The following is a 12,250-nucleotide window of genomic DNA, read 5'->3' on the forward strand; positions in this document are numbered from 1 at the left end:
AAATTCTATCAGGGATTGTTTAGGAATGCCTCCAGCAACTTCTCCAGCAGTGTCTTCAGGAATTCCACCATAAATTTTGCCGGGAATTGATCCGAAAATTCCACCATTATTTACTCCAAGAAAATCTTCACGAACTTCTTTATAAATCCTGCAGAATTCCCTGCAATAATTCAAATAATTTCGTCCTGTTTCCCATAATTTTTAAGAATAAGAATATTCCGTGGAAATTCCGCAGAAAACATTCCTAAGTATTTCACGAAAAATCTTCGAATTTCTTGTGCAAATTCCATAAAATTTTCCGTGAATTGTTTCGAATAATTTCTTGTGAAAATTTCAAAGAATTTCTCCAGGAATTCCACCGGAAATTTATACAGAAATTATACCGAAAATGAAATCAACAATGTAATTTTCGGAGGAGTTCTAGATTAATACGAAATTCCTTCCTCGAAATTCCTTCCTCCAGGAATTCTTCCAGGAGTTCCACCAGCATTTCCGCCAAGAATTTCTCTAGGATTTCCTTCGAGAATTATTCCAGTATTTCTATCGGCAGTTCCTCTGAAAATTCTTCCGAATTTCGGCAGAATTGGAATTTATTTAGGCTTCTTCAGGAATTTATATAGATTTTCCACCAGAAGCCGAGAATTTCTCTGCGAGAAGGGAGTTCTCCGGGAGGTCCTCTGATGATGAGGATGGTCCAGCTACAAACCCCAACAAAGGTTTCAGCTAGACGAGATTTGTCTAGAGAATGAATTCTCTTGTTTCCGAGAATGCTCCCGGGAGTTTCTTCAGAAATTCTTCCAGAAAATTCCTTCGAGAGTTCCTCCGGGAGTTCCACCAGAAGCTATTCCAGGAAATTATTTAGGCTTTTTTCAGGAAATCAATTAGGCTTTCTTCAGAAATTAAGCTGGAAATTCCTCCCGAAGTTCTTCCGATAGTTTCTCTGGGAGCTCATCCTGGAGGTCCTCTAGGAATTCTTCTAGGAGTTCCTCCTGAAATTCCTCCGGGAGCTCTTACGGGAGATCTTACGGGAGCTCCTCCGGCAGTTCCTTCGGGAATTCCTCCGGGAGATCCACCAGCAGTTTCTACGGGTGTTTCTCTGAAAAGGAACTCTCGGAGGAACTCCCAGAGTAATTTCCGGAGGAACTCCCGGGTGATTTTCTATAGGAATTTCCGGAGAAATCAGAGGAATTCTCGGAGGAACTGCCGGTGGAGCTTTGGAGGAATTTATTGAAGAACTACAGGAAGAATTTCCGGAGGAAATCCTGGAGGAACTCTCGTAAGAATTCTAGGATGAACTCCCAAAAAAACTTCCGTAAGAATTCCAGGAGGAACTCCTGGAAGAATTCTTAAAAGATCCTCCCGGAGGAATTCCCGTAAGAACTCCCAGAGAAATTCTCCGAGGAACTTCTGGAGGAATTTGTAGATAAATGTCTAAAGAATGCTAAATGTATTCCTGGAAGAAAGCCTGATTGAATTCCCGAAAGAACTACTGGTGGAACTTCAGAGGAAAATCCGGTGGAATACCCTAGAGGAAGAGAAAAATGTTTCTGAAGGAACTTCCAAAATCCCATTTCCCGTGAAATTCCTGCTAAATATCGTCCAGGAATTACCTGTGGAGGTATCACCGGAGATTTTTTTGGAAAAACTCCTGGAAGAACTCCCGGAGGAACTCCCACAAGCACTTCCGGAGGAATTCCCACATGGAAGTCCTGAAATAATTCTTAGAGAAGTTCTAAAGGAATTTCGAAAAATATCTGAAGGAATTTCCAGAAAAATACCAGGAGGAATTAATGCAGAAATTCCCAAATTAATTGCTGAAGAAAATCTCTGCGGATTGTTCCGAAGAAATTTCTGGAAGAACGCATGGCAGATATCCGAGTAAAATTCGAGTGAAGTCCGGAAGGAATTCTAATACACTTCCGCGGAAAATCTCCCGGAGAAATTCCTGGAGAAGTACCTGAAGAAACTCCCGAAAAAATACCTGTAAGAATTTCTGGGGAAATACTTGGACGAATTCCAGGAGAAATTCATGAAGATATTTCTAGAGGATTTCTTGAAGGATATTCTGAAGTAATTGCCAAAAGAATTACAGATTGGAATGCTAGATGATTTCGCTATTGAATGTATGGAGGTATTCCCGGAAAATTTTCCTGGTAGTAATCCCGTAGGAATTAAAGGAAGAGTTCCGAGAGGAATGCCCCGAGAAGTTCCTAGAAGAATTTCCGGAAGAATTTCTTATAGATTTACAAGTGAAATTATGGAAATTATGGAGCTAAATCGGAGGATTTCCGTCAGAAATTTTTGAAGAAACTTCTGGTAGAATTTTGGGAAGAAATTCCGTATGTATTGTTGCGGGAGCTATTGGCTGGTGGCTTCGAACCGATGCTTACAGCAAATAAAATACATAATTGTAATTTATTAGCTAAAAAGCTGAAATAATATATTTATTGATAGTTATTTACATAATTAGAAATAATGTATAACTCACAATTTCGGTGATTTGTCTGAAGCCGATTGCCTCCTTGCCAACAGAACCTCCACACTCGCTAAACAAGAGGTTTTGTTGTTATTCCTTACACATCTAAGTTGGTTGATTTATAGCTAGGGGTGAGTATTATGCAATGAGGTGCGAAATGTAACATGTATTCTTGACGGAACTCTCAAATGCATGCCTGAAGGAAATGCCGGATAGCCGAAGAAATATCTAAAAGTAAATCTTGGAGAGAAGAAAAGATATTTTCAAGGAATTTCCTCGTGAATTTCCTAAAGAAATTTAGTGGGGGGTTTCTAGATAAGGAGGAATTACAATTTCATGAGAAGGATTTTCGAACGATTTTCAGAGGAATTTGTGGATAACTTTCCGGAGGAATTTAGAAGTTCCCAGGGGAGCTTCTAGAAGGATTTCAAGGAGAATTTTTGAGCCCGAAATGTTTCGAGTTGTTTTGAACTTTCATATACAGCAACAGTTCGCTAACTGGGCGCGTTTTAACTGGACTGTTTTTTAACTGGGCGTTCGCTAACTGGGCCAAAGCCCAGTTCAAAAGCAGTTATCCGTCAAAAACAACAACAAAGACTCGTTGACGAGGGACTCTGAATGGCATATTCTTTAAGCTTCATGTAAAACACGATCACAACAATGCATCGTGAATTCCCTCGTCAGCCCAGTTAAAAAGCGGCGTTCGTTAACTGGGCTGGTGTTTTAGCCCAGTTAGCGAACGGATGCTGTATTATGGATCCTGGATGCCCTAATAAGTTTTGGGATTTTTTTGAATTTCAACCACCTATTTCTGTATATGATTGGATCGTAAAGTGCACATGTTTGAGGGAATTCATTTCAGTACCCGTTCAATCTTTCCTCAATTTAGGGGGGGGGGCGACGGCCCCCCCCTGCCCCCCTTGGCTACGCCCATGTTTGGTTGTGCTACAGTTGGTGAACATATGTTTCAACAGTTGTCGTTTTTTTCAGCTGCTTGTTTTTTCATTAGATGTACTTAGTAAGACCGGCTTGGTCGATGAATTTGTGAACTTTTTTTGCACAATCTCCATTATTTAATACCATGAGGTCCATTTCGTTGAATATTTCTTCTAGTATTTCTCCTCTGTTGTTTATAAATTCACTGCCCCAGAGGTGATGATGTGCATTCATGTCTCCTGTCATGATGAAAGGTTTCGGTATTTGTGTCAATATTCCAGTTATTTCATTTTTCGGTATTACTACATTTGGCGGTATGTATATGTTTAAAATCGTTGCATTGATTGGGCTTTCGACTTTGACTGCTGTAATTTCCATTTGAGTATTTAATAAAATTTTGGTGTAGTCTATACCATTTTTTATTGCGGTAATTATTCCTCCTGCTGCTCTGTTTGAAGTTTGGCGTTGTCGGTGTATAGCGTTGTATCCTCGTATCTCTGCTACTTTATCAGTTTTACACATTGTTTCTTGTAGGCAAATGATTGATGGCTCCAAATTATTGATAATGAGTTGCAATTCTTGTCTACTCGTGCAGAAGTCCTTGGGTGTTCCAAGAGATTATGTTTGTTTTTGTTCGGTTTGCCATAGTTGAGTTAGTTGATCCGGTTACTTGCTGCTTACTCTATTTCTAGAGCTCGATCCCCGAGTATTTAGATTATCATCATCGAAGATTTGTTGGGCATCCATATCACTATTGTCGTCAGTGTCATCTTGGTTATTATATTCGCCTTTTTCAAGGTTGATTCCTTTTTTCCTGGGCGGGGAGGCCATGACATTTTCATATTGCTTAGTTTTCCTAGTTTTCTTATCAGTGGGGTTTGCGGCGATTACGTTTAGTTTATTCTGCAGCTTTTGAATAGTGTGGTCCTGAGCTTTGATGTGATTTACTAACTCATTATTTCTATGTATTTCGGCTTGGTATTTGGTCTTAATTTGGTTCATTTCCTTGGTTATGTTTTCCATCCGGGCTTTCATTTCGTTAATTAATTGCTTATATTGATCTTGTCGCTCTTTGTCTTTTTCGTCTCGTTCATTTAAAGCTTTTTTGAAGCGCTCTTCCCTTTTTTTAAGTTCGTCCTCAAATTTTTGTTCAAGATTTTTTTTGGCTGCATCAGCATAAGATGTTGACTCTGATTTTTCAACTTTTTGTTTGGCTTCCCGAAATGAAAGGTTTTGGTCCACCCTAAGCCGTATGATTTTGTTCTCTTTTTGCTATACTGGACATTTGAAACTGCCTGGTCAGTGTTGTTTTTCTTCTTGGTCGATGCAATTCAAACACTTAGTATCTCTGTCACAATCGTCACCGTGGAACACTTCGCTACAGTTAAAACAACGTTTGTCTTCGTTGCATGTTTTGCTAATATGACCATACTGCAGGCATTTAAAGCATCGCGTCGGTCGTGGGTAGTACGGCCGAGTTGCGATACGTAGAAATCCGATCTTTATGTACGGCGGCACATTCAACTCGTTGAGGGTTAATATGAACGACCGGGTGTTTTTAATCATTCCTCCGCGTTTCGTAATAATCCGTTCAACTTTAGAAATTTTAAGATCTTTGTTTTTCTCTTGAAGGGAGAGGAGCATTTCTTCATCATCCATAACATACGTATCATAATACGAGAATACGACTTTACTCTTGTTCAACGATCCATGTTCGATCACTCTCACGTTAACGTCACTCGCGATTTTTTTAAGTTTTAGCAGCGCATCCGCTTGCTTGTCATTTTTCGTTTTGATTAGGCACGTGCCATCTCTGTTTCTTCTTATGCTTTCAACTTCACTTGCGCATCAATATGAGATTGTTTTTGACGTAGGACTACGTCTGTGTTTTCTATATTGGGGTACACTTTACGATTGCGAAAATCGGGGACCGTCACGAAAATATGATAGACTTTAAACTTTAATATCTAAGCCGTTTCTCGATAGATTTTCAATTTTTTTCGGACCATTCGATCGAGGATGAGTCAACGCTTCTTTGTATTTATTTGAAAATACTGATTTTTAATTATTTATTATCAAAAATTCATAAAAAGTTTGGAAATAGGTAAACTAACCAATCACGTACATGCATCACTAGCACAGACATCAAAAATCAATCACTTGCGGGTTTGGATCTAATCCTCAGTTTGAACAAGATTTTACGCATAGCAGACGCATCAAAGCGATTGTAGCGGATCGGACACAGCATCACGGAGGCGCTAATAACATTTTCAAAGAAAATCCATCGCATTGGTGGTGGTGCTCGATGTGTTGCTGCAGATCATTCAACCTCAACGAACCAGAATTTCATATAAAGAAAAGGTTGACCATAAAAATAGCACTGTGGCGATCCCGCACCGCAAGTGCCGATGCTGAAAATTTATTACAAATTGTGGTGTCAGTTAGTTGGAAAGGAACATTGGAAAAAGAAAATTGGTTCTTCTCAGGACCAACATTTTATAAAAAGAAAGAGTTAATTGCGAAAATGGACTGTTTCGGTGGCATCGGGTTTGGTGTGGTAGCTTGGTTGCTGTTAGTGATTCCATCCATTAAAATTTTCTACATCATCTCCCTCCGACGCGCTATCAAATTCGCTATTTACGATTGAGTTTTGAACTTTGAAGAAAGTTTATTTCAGATCAACTTTCTTTTGTATAAAATCCATGAAGACGCCACCTTTGTGAAAACTATCTACCTACAGCATCTACCTATTAGTGAACGTCGCTTGGACAGACAGATTTCAAGAGATAATGTTTTGTAATATGAAGAAACTTCGTCTTGAGTAAAATTTCTGTTGTCATTCCACGCAACAATACGCATCTTAGATAATCAACATCTCATAACCAAATTCAGAATCTTTCAAGAAAGTTTCATTGGATTCTTTGAATTCATAATTCTCCGAACGGTCCGTTGTCTGTGGAAACCCGATCGAAATGGCTCGCGCGCGCCGAAAAGCAGCTTTCTAATATCTAATGAAGTAATCCCATTAGCCCCGCCCCTTCATTAATCGTTATGAGTGCACCTTATATTTACACCATATCAGCTCACAAAGGGGCGGGGCTTACGGGTTTAATTTATTAAATACAAGAAAGCTGCTGTTCGGCGCGCGCTTGATAACCTAACTAACTATTTACACTAATATTTACAATAAAAATTTGATAACCTAGATTGGAACTAGCGCCCTAATTGAAGCCTGATCCGAATGCAAGCAACGGACCCTAAACTTTTCTTTACACTCACCAAAGCGTTCATGTAAGGTTTTTATTCCGGCCAGACGGTGGACCTCGGATGTTCTTGTCCTGGGAGGGGTGTTGAGGATCATCCTCAGGAATTTGTTTTGGACCCGTTGAAGTTTGAGGTGGTGGGTTTTAGCGCAGCTCTCCCAGACCGGCATGCAATATTCGATCACAGGGAGGATGATTTGCTTGTAGACAGCAAGCTTATTTTTCAGGGACAATGACGACCGGCGGTTGATCAAAGGGTACAGTAGTTTCAACAAGACGTTACACTTTGTCACCGTTTTGTCAACCTGTTGCCTGAAAATAAGCTTGCTGTCGAGGGTCAAGCCAAGGTAGCCGGCCTCATTGGCCCATTCCACAGTCGTGCCATTGAGGATGATTTTACAGTCCCCAGTCGGAACAAGTTTAGGGGATTTGGAGTGGGGGAAAATGATGACCTGGGTCTTCGCCGCGTTGATACAGATCTTCCAGCTGGGGAGGTACTCTGTCAGGGCATCCAGGCCTCGTTGGAGTTTTGCCACTAGCGCTCTGATCACTCTACCGTTGTAGACGATGGATGTGTCATCTGCGAACAGAGACAGAATGCCGCCTTCTGGAGGTTCTGGCATGTCGGAGGTGAACAGATTGAAAAGCAGGGGCCCGAGGATACTGCCCTGGGGAACGCCTGCGACGATGTTGTGCGCATTGGAACTCGCTCCGCTGATTGAGACCCGGAATGTCCTTGCCGACAGGTAATTGTTGATGATTTTCACCAGGTAGCGGGGAAGATTGTAGCGTTGTAGTTTGTACACCAGGCCGTCATGCCATACATTGTCAAATGCCTTCTCGACATCGAGTAAGGCCATGGCGGATGTTTTCGAGACAAACTTGTTCCGTCTGAGGACGTTGGTAACTCGGGTCAGTTGGTGTACAGTTGACCGACCGCGTCGGAAACCAAACTGTTCCTCGAGCAAGATGTTGAGATTTTCGGCAGACTCAAGCAACCGATGATGAATAGCTTCTCGAATAGCTTGGATAACCCTGAGAGAAGGCTGATGGGTCGATAACTTTTTGGGGAGGAAGGATCCTTCCCAGGCTTCCGGATGGGGATGACTTTCGCTGACTTCCAGGACGATGGGAAGTAGCTAAGCCGGAGACACTGATTAAAGATCAGCGAGAGGTGCTCAAAGAACGGAGCACTCATGTGTTTGAGCTCGAGATTCAGGATGCTGTCGAAGCCTGGGGCCTTCATGTTCTTCGACGATTTGATATAGGCCGTCAATTCGTCAGCTGAGATCTCCAACTCCTCCGAGAAGTCGTTGGGAATCAAATGGATGTTGTTAGCATGTTCGTTGACGGCTGCTTCGTGTGGACTGACGATGTTCTGCCCAAGATTGTGTGAGCTGACGAAGTGACGACCTATTTCAGCGACCTTCTCTGCAGGAGTTATCAAGCGATCCTTAGAGCCATTATTGTCTGAGTGGGATCAAAGGTGGAATGGGCCGAGGCTTGGATTTTAGAATTTTGGTCATTTTCCAGAACGGCTTAGCATAATCTGGGAGAGTGCGGATCTTATTCGAGAAGTGGTTATTTTGAGGTCCACCATTCTGGCCTTGATAATTTTTGTGATTCGATTGCAGCGTGCCTTAAGCTCAGGCAGTCCAGTACGCTGAAACTGCCTGCGAGTGACATTCCGCAATCGAATCAAATCTTTGGTGAGTGTATCGATGTTTAAGGAGTTGCTTACCTGCCGAGCCGTCGGTACGTGTTGCTCTCGGGCCGCCGTGATCGCCTCCTCGATAGCGCACAGCTGGCGGTCGATACTTTCCGGCGTCTCCGGACGCACCTCGTAGTCGACGGTGTTATCGACGCACTGCTGGAAACGCTGCCAGTTCACTCGGTGGTAGTTCCGCCGTAACTGCTGGTGCCGATTGACCGAGGAGCCCAGTTCCGCCACCACCGGATAGTGATCCGAACTGAGCTCCTGGTATACAACCGGCTGCGAGACGTGGTCACTCAGGTTTGTTACGTAGAGGTCGAGCGTTGCGTGGGCACCGGACCGACTCAGCCGAGTGGGGAATCCGGGCTCAGGATCGTGTAGTGGCCTTCCTCCATGTCGTTGCTCCAGATGGTGCCGTTTCGATTGCCGCGACTGTTGCCCCAGGCTTGATGTTTGGCATTCAAGTCGCCGGCAATGATATACTGGCCTTGCCTCCGCGTCAGCTTGACGATGTCCCTCCGAAGGGCAGCCGATGATCCATCGCCGGCTTTGGCTTGCGTTGGACAGTACGCCGCGATGAGCGCGATTGTGCCGACCGAAGTGGTGATTTCGACACCGATGGCCTCAATGACACTGAGCTGGAAACTTGGAAGCAGACGACAGTTGATGTTGTAGCGAAGAGCGATGGCCACACCACCTCCCCTGGTCGGCCGGTCGAGTCGCACGATGCGGAAGTCCGGGATGTTGATGTTCACCTCCGGTTTTAGGTGCGTTTCGGTGATGAACGCTACGTCTATTTCCTTCTCCTCAAGGAAATCCTTCAGCTCGATTGTTTTGCTCTTTAGCGAGCAAGCGTTCCAGTTGACCAGGCCCACCCTAGCAGCCATTTTCAATGATGAACATGCCAAGTGTGAAGACCTGGTCGAATCGGGTTTTGCAGCCGCGCAGTCGAGTGGCGAGCTGCGCGAAGATCGGCATCAGTTGCTCCGGAGTGTACAGCGGGGCAGATTCTTCCGGTGGGACGGCTTCGTTCTCCGACTGCCGACGGAACCCAGGAGGAGGAAGCGGGGGCCATTCGCTGGTGGATGGTGCCGACGATGCTAGAGCTTGGACCGATGCAGCTGCCGCTGCCAGTCGCTTGTGCGGCTGTAGCGGTGGGAGTATTGGAATCACACGACGGGGAGCCAAGAAGGCTGGAAAGTTCACCTCGTTGATTACAGGAACACGGTTCTTCTTCAGAATGGTCCTGGTGGAAGCCTTCTTCCGGATTTCCAGGAACTCGGCTCGCTTTGGGCAGCCCTTTGTGGTGGCCCGATGTTTGTCGACACAGTTGGCGCACTTGGGATCGGCCACCTCCATTTTGTCGCACTCGTCAGTCGGATGGGGTTCGCCACACTTGTTGCAGCGCGGCTTCATGCGGCAGTTCCTGGTACCGTGCCCGAAATTGAAGCAGTTGGTGCATTGCGTGACATCGCGGTGCACTGGCCGATATCGCTCCCAGTCAACGACGGTGTAATTTATAACGCCAACCAGCTTCAGGTCCTTCCAGGTAGTGGAGCCGTGCTCCAGATGGATCAGGTAAAGCTGGTCGCGATATTTCCTCGCCTTGTCGTGACGAGCGATCTTGTGGACGGCTACTGGCTTCAGTCCGCAACTTTCAAGCTCTGCTTGGAGCTCTTCCTCCTTCATGTCGTGAAGTCCTCGCAGCAAAGCCTTGAGCGGCTTCGTGCCGGGATGGTCATGAGTGTAGTACTCATACTTGTGGACCTCGAGGAACTCCACGACGGATTGATGATGGTCCCGGTTGGCCGGCATCACTTTCACGCCCTCGCTGCAGAGCCGAAAAGTACATTTCAGCCCCTTAGCGATCAGCTGGCGAATTTTTGGGCGTAAATCCGGCGGATCGCCCTTCACAAACACGGGCGGGCACTTCTCCATCCGCTCCGGTTGCACCTGCGGCAGCTGCGATTGCTGCTTCTTCCTCTTTTTCGGCGGATTGCCGGCGTCATCAAGCGGCAACGGCGAGAACACGTTGCTCTGCAAAAGCTGCTTGGAGGGGTTACCCGCGCCTCCAAGAGCAGTGCGCTTAGGCACTTTTCCAGCGACCGAATCGGCCACCGAGTCTCCCATGACGGGTCCGGGAGAAAATAACGCCAACGCGACAAGCGAAAACGTAAACAGCAAAAGAACGAGAAAAAACACTTCGAAAAAACTAACAGTGGGTAATGTCTGTGACATAACCGGAAGTGGACGTAGGACTTGGCTTGACCATGCATGTAAAAATACATATTTGCTTAGCATTATTCATAAGTATTATTACACGTTTCGTTACCAATCTAGAGAAAAAATATCAAAATGGAAAGCTATCAATCGGTTTTTCATCTAATGTTGGTTTTTTTGTCATTGATGAAAGTATGTAAAAAGATAATTCTTTGATTTCTAGAGACGGCAATATCAGCATCCCTGTCCGGGCTGACAATAGTCATTCTCGTCGTATGAAGAAAGCGAAAAAAATATAGTCTTCGTCATAACATTGCCCGACGCGACACCTATTCGGTTTCTTCATGCCGCATGCCTACCACAAAGATAGTCGTGCAGCCAAAAGTAAAAAGCCGATTTCCGTCGTCACTACTTCACATAATCGATTGCACGTCATTATAGACGGAGTAGTTAAAAACATAATGACGTCTAGAATAAAGAAATAGTACGAACTTTGGTAACATAAATGTTTCGATAGCATTTATAACATCTTCATACGTTACTTCAAATTCATTTTCACAAAGAAATAATAAAAATCTTCGCAGGGCAGTATGAAGTCTTCGTTCTTCGCTGTCGTCATGACGATTTGGTTGCACGACGAAAGCTAACGTTGTGCGCGTCATTGACGATGCGTCGAGTAGCAATGAAGACAATAAATCTCGTCGCTACTGCGGTTTTTCTTGCTGCGACGATGACTATTGTCAGGCCTGTCCCTGTCGCTGGATATTGGTTCTCTACCAACCGCTCAAGATAAAATGTGAGCAGGAACTAAACTCGCGTGAGCCATGATTTTATCATTATATCAGAACTCTAGCCGAAGCTCCGCCCCTTTGATGAATAAGACCATTGACAATCGTTTGCTCACTGCTAGTCGTGGGTAATTAAAGTGACAAAACATTTCGAAATTATTATTTTCTAAATAATAACTAATGAATAAAAGAGTTCACTATCAAAATAATTATATATGGGACATTCGAAGTATTTTCAATGCCATTATTGCCAGAAAAAAGATGAACTATAGCATAGGAAATCCGCCGAAGCTCCGCCTTTTCGATGAATAATACCATTGTAAATCAGCTGATGGCTACACCTTTACATTGATCAATAAAGCGAATGATTTCTTCATTATAGCATTGCACCTTAAACCGATGTTCCACCTCTTTGATGAATACATCGCAAAACATTTGTTGGTTCTACCTTTACGTTGACCAACCAAGCAAAAATGATTTGTCACATATATAGTTCATTAACAACATGGTCCACTTCGAGAATCCCCATATATTGGGCAACAGACAGCACATTCACACCATCTTGGGTTACCAAAGATGACTAACGCCTAAAAATGATTGCCAGGGGTGCGATAATTGCAAATATTACACTAATTTTACATTTTTGAAAATTTTAATTACATTTTCAACATTTCATTTTAAACTAAGATTCCAAAATGGGATCATGTGATGATTTCTAGCACAAAATTTTGACATGTTATGCTGCACATTGAATTATACGTTTAAGCACCTTGCAATGTCTCTTCACAACATTGCTTGTCTTTTGTGATACCGCGACGCTACTGCTACAGACATCGATTCATAATGTTTTAAA

This window comes from Armigeres subalbatus, chromosome 1, assembly GCF_024139115.2.
Source record: "Armigeres subalbatus isolate Guangzhou_Male chromosome 1, GZ_Asu_2, whole genome shotgun sequence".
Lineage (NCBI taxonomy): Eukaryota > Metazoa > Arthropoda > Insecta > Diptera > Culicidae > Armigeres > Armigeres subalbatus.